This window comes from Arachis stenosperma, chromosome 1, assembly GCF_014773155.1.
Source record: "Arachis stenosperma cultivar V10309 chromosome 1, arast.V10309.gnm1.PFL2, whole genome shotgun sequence".
NCBI lineage: Eukaryota > Viridiplantae > Streptophyta > Magnoliopsida > Fabales > Fabaceae > Arachis > Arachis stenosperma.
This window is the reverse complement of record NC_080377.1, coordinates 79001401-79007461: the sequence shown is the minus strand read 5'-3', so window position 1 is coordinate 79007461 and position 6061 is coordinate 79001401. Positions and strand designations below refer to the sequence as shown.

Here is a 6061-nt window from a genome sequence, read left to right as displayed (position 1 = left end):
ACAAAAGCATTCTTGTTGAAGCTGACCCTGAACCTGAGAGAACCTTGAAGCGAAAGCTGAGAGAAGCCAAGGCACAACTCTCTTTAGAGGACCTGACCGAATTCTTCAAAGAAGAAGAACACATGGCAGCCGAAAACAACAACAATGCCAACAATGCAAGGAAGGTGCTGGGTGACTTCACTGCACCTACTCCTGATTTCTATGGGAGAAGCATCTCTATCCCTGCCATTGGAGCAAACAACTTTGAGCTTAAGCCTCAATTAGTTTCTCTAATGCAACAGAATTGCAAGTTCCATGGACTTTCAATGGAAGATCCTCATCAGTTCTTAGCTGAATTCTTGCAAATCTGTGACACAGTCAAGACTAATGGGGTTGACCCTGAGGTCTACAGACTGATGCTATTCCCTTTTGCTGTAAGAGACAGAGCTAGAATATGGTTGGATTCTCAACCTAAAGAAAGCCTGGACTCTTGGGAAAAGCTAGTCAATGCCTTCTTGGCAAAGTTCTTTCCACCTCAAAGATTGAGTAAGCTTAGAGTGGAAGTCCAAACCTTCAGACAGAAGGATGGTGAATCCCTCTATGAAGCTTGGGAAAGATACAAACAATTGATCAGAAAATGTCCTTCTGACATGCTTTCTGAATGGAGCATTATAGGCATTTTCTATGATGGTCTCTCTGAACTATCCAAGATGTCTTTGGATAGCTCTGCTGGAGGATCTCTTCATTTGAAGAAGACGCCTACAGAAGCTCAAGAGCTAATTGAAATGGTTGCAAATAACCAATTCATGTACACTTCTGAAAGGAATCCTGTGAACAATGGGACAAGTCAGAAGAAAGGAGTTCTTGAGATTGATACTCTGAATGCCATACTGGCTCAGAATAAGATATTGACTCAACAAGTCAATTTGATTTCTCAAAGTCTGTCTGGAATGCAAAATGCACCAAGCAGTACTAAGGATGCTTCATCTGAGGAAGAAGCTTATGATCCTGAGAACCCTTCAATGGAAGAGGTGAATTACCTAGGAGAACCCTATGGAAACACCTATAATTCTTCATGGAGAAATCACCCAAATTTCTCATGGAAGAATCAGAGAGACCTCACAAGGTTTCAATAATAATAATGTGGAAGAAACAGCTTGGCAATAACAAGCCTTTTCCATCATCTTCTCAGCAACAGACAGAGAGTTCTAAGCAGAATACCTCTGACTTAGCAACAATGGTCTCTGATCTAATCAAAACCACTCAAAGTTTCATGAATGAAACAAGGTCCTCCATTAGAAATTTGGAAGGACAAGTGGGTCAGCTGAGCAAGAAAGTTACTGAACTCCCTCCTAGTACTCTCCCAAGTAATACAGAAGAAAATCCAAAAGGAGAGTGCAAAGCCAAAAACATGGCCGAATATGGAGAGGAAAGAAAGGAGGTGGACGCCACTGAGGAAGACCTCAATGGGCGTGCACCAATCTCCTCTGAGTTCCCCAATGAGGAACCATGGGAATCTGAGGCTCAAAATGAGACCATAGAGATTCCATTGGACTTACTTCTGCCTTTCATGAGCTCTGATGAGTATTCTTCCTCTGAAGAGGATGAGTATGTCACTGAAGAGCAAGTTGCTAAATATCTTGGAGCAATCATGAAGCTAAATGACAAGTTATTTGGAAATGAGAGTTGGGAAGATGAACTTCCCTTGCTCACCAAAGAACTGGATGACCTGTCTAGGCAGAAATTACCTCAAAAGAGGCAGGATCCTGGGAAGTTTTCTATACCTTGCACCATAGGCACCATGACCTTCAAGAAGGCCTTGTGTGACTTAGGGTCAAGTGTAAACCTCATGCCCCTCTCTGTAATGGAGAAATTAGGGATCTTTGAGGTGCAAGCTGCAAAAATCTCACTAGAGATGGCAGACCCTTCCTAGCCACAGCAAGGGCTGTGATTGATGTTGATAGAGGAGAGTTAATCATTCAAGTGAATGAAGAATCCTTTGGGTTTAAGGCTCAAGGATATCCCTCTGTCATCATGGAGAGGAAGCATGAAGAGCTTCTCTCAAAACAGAGCCAAGCAGAGCCCCCACAGTCAAACTCTAAGTTTGGTGTTGGGAGGCCACAACCAAACTCTAAGTTTGGTGTTGAACCCCCACATTCAAACTCTAAGTTTGGTGTTGGGAGGTTCCAACACGGTTCTGAGCATTTCTGAGGCTCCATGAGAGTCCTCTGTCAAGCTAATGACATTAAAGAAGCGCTTGTTGGGAGGCAACCCAATGACTATATTTTATATATTTTCTTTTGTTATTTTATGTTTTTTGTAGGTTGATGATCATAAGAAGTCACAAAATCCATTGAAAAAGCAAAAACAGAATGAAAAACAGGAAGAAAAACAGCACACCCTGGAGGAAGAACTCACTGGCTTTAAAACGCCAGTGAGGCTAGCAGTTGGGCATTTAACGCCCAGTCTGACACCATTCTGGGCGTTTAACGCCAGAAAGGGGCACCAGACTGGCGTTAAACGCCAGGAAAGGGCAAGAACCTGGCGTTAAACGCCAGAAAGGGGCACCAGCCCGGCGTTTAACGCCAGATTTGGCTCAAAACGTGATTTTTGATGCCATTTGGTGCAGGGATGACTTTTCCTTGACACCTAAGGATCTGTGGACCCCACAGGATCCCCACAAACCCCTCAACTATAAAATCCCATCTCTCTCTTCACCACTCACCTCCATAAAACCCCACTTACCTCACCATCCGAATTCAAACCACTACTTCTTCCCCTTTTGGCCTAACCACAAAGCCATCTCCCTCTCCTCCATTTCTTCTTCTTCTACTCTCTTCTTTCTTCTTTTGCTCGAGGACGAGCAAACCTTTAAGTTTGGTGTGGTAAAAGCATTGCTTTTGTTTTTCCATAACCATTTATGGCATCCAAAGCCGGTTCAACTGAGAAGGCATGACCTCAGCCCATCACTAAGAAGAAGATGGAGCAAACAAGAGACCCCTCTCATCAAGAAATCCTGAGATACCTCGAGGGATGCACTTTCCTCCACAGACTACTGGGAGCAATTAACACCTCCCTAGGAAAATTAAGTTCCAACATGGGACACCTAAGGGTGGAGCACCAAGAACATGCCATCCTCCTCCATGAAATTGGAGAAGATCAAAGGATCATGAGAGGGAGCAACAAAGACAAGGAAGAGACATTGAGGAGCTCAAGCACTCATAGGATCTTCAAGAGAAAGAAAGAGCCGCCATCACTAAGGTGGACCCGTTCTTTAATCTCCTTGTTCTTTATTTTTCTGTTTTTTTCGAATTTTAGTGCTTTATGTTTATCCATGTTTGTGTCTTATGATCATTAGTGTCTTAGTGTCTATGCCTTAAAGCTATGAATGATCCATCACCTTTCTTAAATGAAACTGTTTTTTATCACAAAAGAACAAGAAGTACAGGATTTCAAATTCATCTTTAAAACTAGCTTAATTAGTTTGATGTGGTGACAATACTTTTGTTGTTTCTGAATGTAGCTTAACAGTGCATATGTCTTTTGAATTTGTGATTCATGAATGTTAAATTGTTGGCTCTTGAAAGAATGATGAAAAAGAAGACATGTTACTGAGGATCTGAAAATCATAAAAATGATTCTTGAAGCAAGAAAAAGCAGTGAATACAAAAAAAAAAAAAACAAAAAAGAGAAAAAGAAGGAGAAAAACGAAAAAAAAGGGGAGAAAGAGAAAAAGAAAAGAAAGAAATAAAGTTGTGATCCAAGGCAATAAGAGTGTGGCTTAAGACCGTGGACACCTCTAATTGGGGACTTTAGCAAAGCTGAGTCACATCTGAAAAGGTTCACCCAATTATGTGTCTGTGGCATGTATGTATCCGGTGGTAACTGGAAGACAGAGTGCTTTGGGCCACGGCCAAGACTCAATAAGTAGCTGTGTTCAGAATCATCATACTTAACTAGGAGAGTCAATAACACTATCTGGATTCGGAGTTCCTAAAGAAGCCAATCATTCTGAATTTCAAGGATAAAGTGAGATGCCAAAACTGTTCGGAGGCAAAAAGCTCTAGTCCCGCTCTCTAATTTGGAGCTTAGTTTCATTGATAATTTGGAGTCTATAGTATATCTCTTCTTTTATCTTATTGGATTTTCAGTTGCTTGAGGACAAGCACAATTTAAGTTTGGTGTTGTGATGAGCGGATAATTTGTACGCTTTTTGGCATTATTTTTAGTATGTTTTTTGGTAGTTTTAGTTGAGTTTTTATTATTTTTATTAGTTTTTAGTTAAAATTCACTTTTCTGGACTTTACTATGAGTTTGTGTATTTTTCTGTGATTTCAGGTATTTTCTGGCTGAAATTGAGGGACCTGAGCAAAAATCTGATCCAGAGACTCAAACTGCAGATGCTGTTTGGATTCTGACCTCCCTGCACTCGAGTGGATTTTCTGGAGCTACAGAAGCCCAATTGGCGCGCTCTCAACGGCGTTGGAAGTAGACATCCTGGCTTTCCACATATATGATAGTCCATACTTTTCCAAGATTTGATGGCCCAAACCGGCGTTCAAAGTCACCTCAAGAAATTCCAGCGTTAAACGCCGGAACTGGCACCTAATTGGGAGTTAAACGCCCAAACTGGCATAAAAGCTGGCGTTTAACTCCAAGAAGAGTCTCTACACGAAATGCTTCATTGCTCAGCCCAAGCACACACCAAGTGGGCCCGGAAGTGGATTTTTTATGTCATTTACTCATCTCTGTACACCCTAGGCTACTAGTTCTCTATATATGGACCTTTGCTATTGTATTTATCATCTTTGGACATCTAGTTCTTAGATCATTGGGAGGCTGGCCTCACGGCCATGCCTAGACCTGTTCTTATGTATTTTCAACGGTGGAGTTTCTACACACCATAGATTAAGGTGTGGAGCTCTGCTGTACCTCGAGTATTAATGCAATTACTATTGTTCTTCCATTCAATTCCGCTTGTTCTTGTTCTAATATATCACTTGTTTCTTCAACTTGATGAATGTGATGATCCGTGACACTCATCATCATTCTCACTCATGAACAAGGTGACTGACAACCACTTTTGTTCTACAAGCAACCAAGGCTCTAGTGATGTCTCTTGGATTCTTTAATCGGAATCTTCGTGGTATAGGCAGGACTTGATGGCGGCATTCAAGAGAATCCGGAAGGTCTAAACCTTGTCTGTGGTATTCTGAGTAGGATTCAATGACTGAATGACTGTGACATGCTTCAAACTCCTAGCAGGCTAGGGCGTTAGTGACAGACGCAAAAGTATCAATGGATATTATTCCGGCCTGAACGAGAACCGACAGATGATTAGCCTATGCTGTGACAGAGCATCAGGGACGTATTTTCACTGAGAGGATGGGAGGTAGCTGCTGACAACAGTGAAACCCTACACGAGCTTGCCATGGAAAGGAGTAAGAAGAATTGGATGAAGGCAGTAGGAAAGCAGAGAGACGGAAGGGAAGGCATCTTCATACGCTTGTCTGAAGCTCTTACACCAATGATATACATAAGTATCTCTATCTTTACCTTTGTGTTATTTTCGTTCATCACCATACCCATTTGAGTCTGCCTGACTGAGATCTACAAGGTGACCATAGCTTGCTTCATACCAACAATCTCCGTGGGATCGACCCTTACTCACGTAAGGTATTACTTGGACGACCCAGTGCACTTGCTGGTTAGTTGTGTGAAATTGTAGTGATCACAATTTCGCGCACCAGTGCACCAGTGATCATGGATAAACATACCAAACTTAGAAGTTTGCTTGTCCTCAAGCAAAAGAAAGGAAAAGAGAGGGATAGAGGGAGAGCCAAGTTCGAATTGTGGAGGAGAGGAGGGAGGCCGAACACGGATTTAAAGGGAAGGGGGTGGGTTTTTGAAAATTTTTGAAGAAGATAGGATAGAAGATATGATTTGTAAAAGATATGTATGATAGGAAAAAGATGTAATTTAAAATTGAAAAGATATGAAAGATATTTGAAAAAGATAAATCTGAATTTTGAAAAGAAGATATGATGATTTTAAAAAGATTTGAGAGGAATTTAAAAAGATT

At 41.5% G+C, this 6061-nt stretch overlaps 1 non-coding gene across 1 annotated transcript; it reads right to left on the bottom strand.

Moving 5' to 3' along the window:
• Positions 1 to 527: 527 nt before the first annotated feature.
• Positions 528 to 635, bottom strand: LOC130954192 (small nucleolar RNA R71). Its single transcript, XR_009076217.1, has one exon. It is a non-coding gene; the product is annotated as a small nucleolar RNA R71 (small nucleolar RNA).
• Between the last annotated feature and the right edge of the window lie 5426 nt (positions 636 to 6061).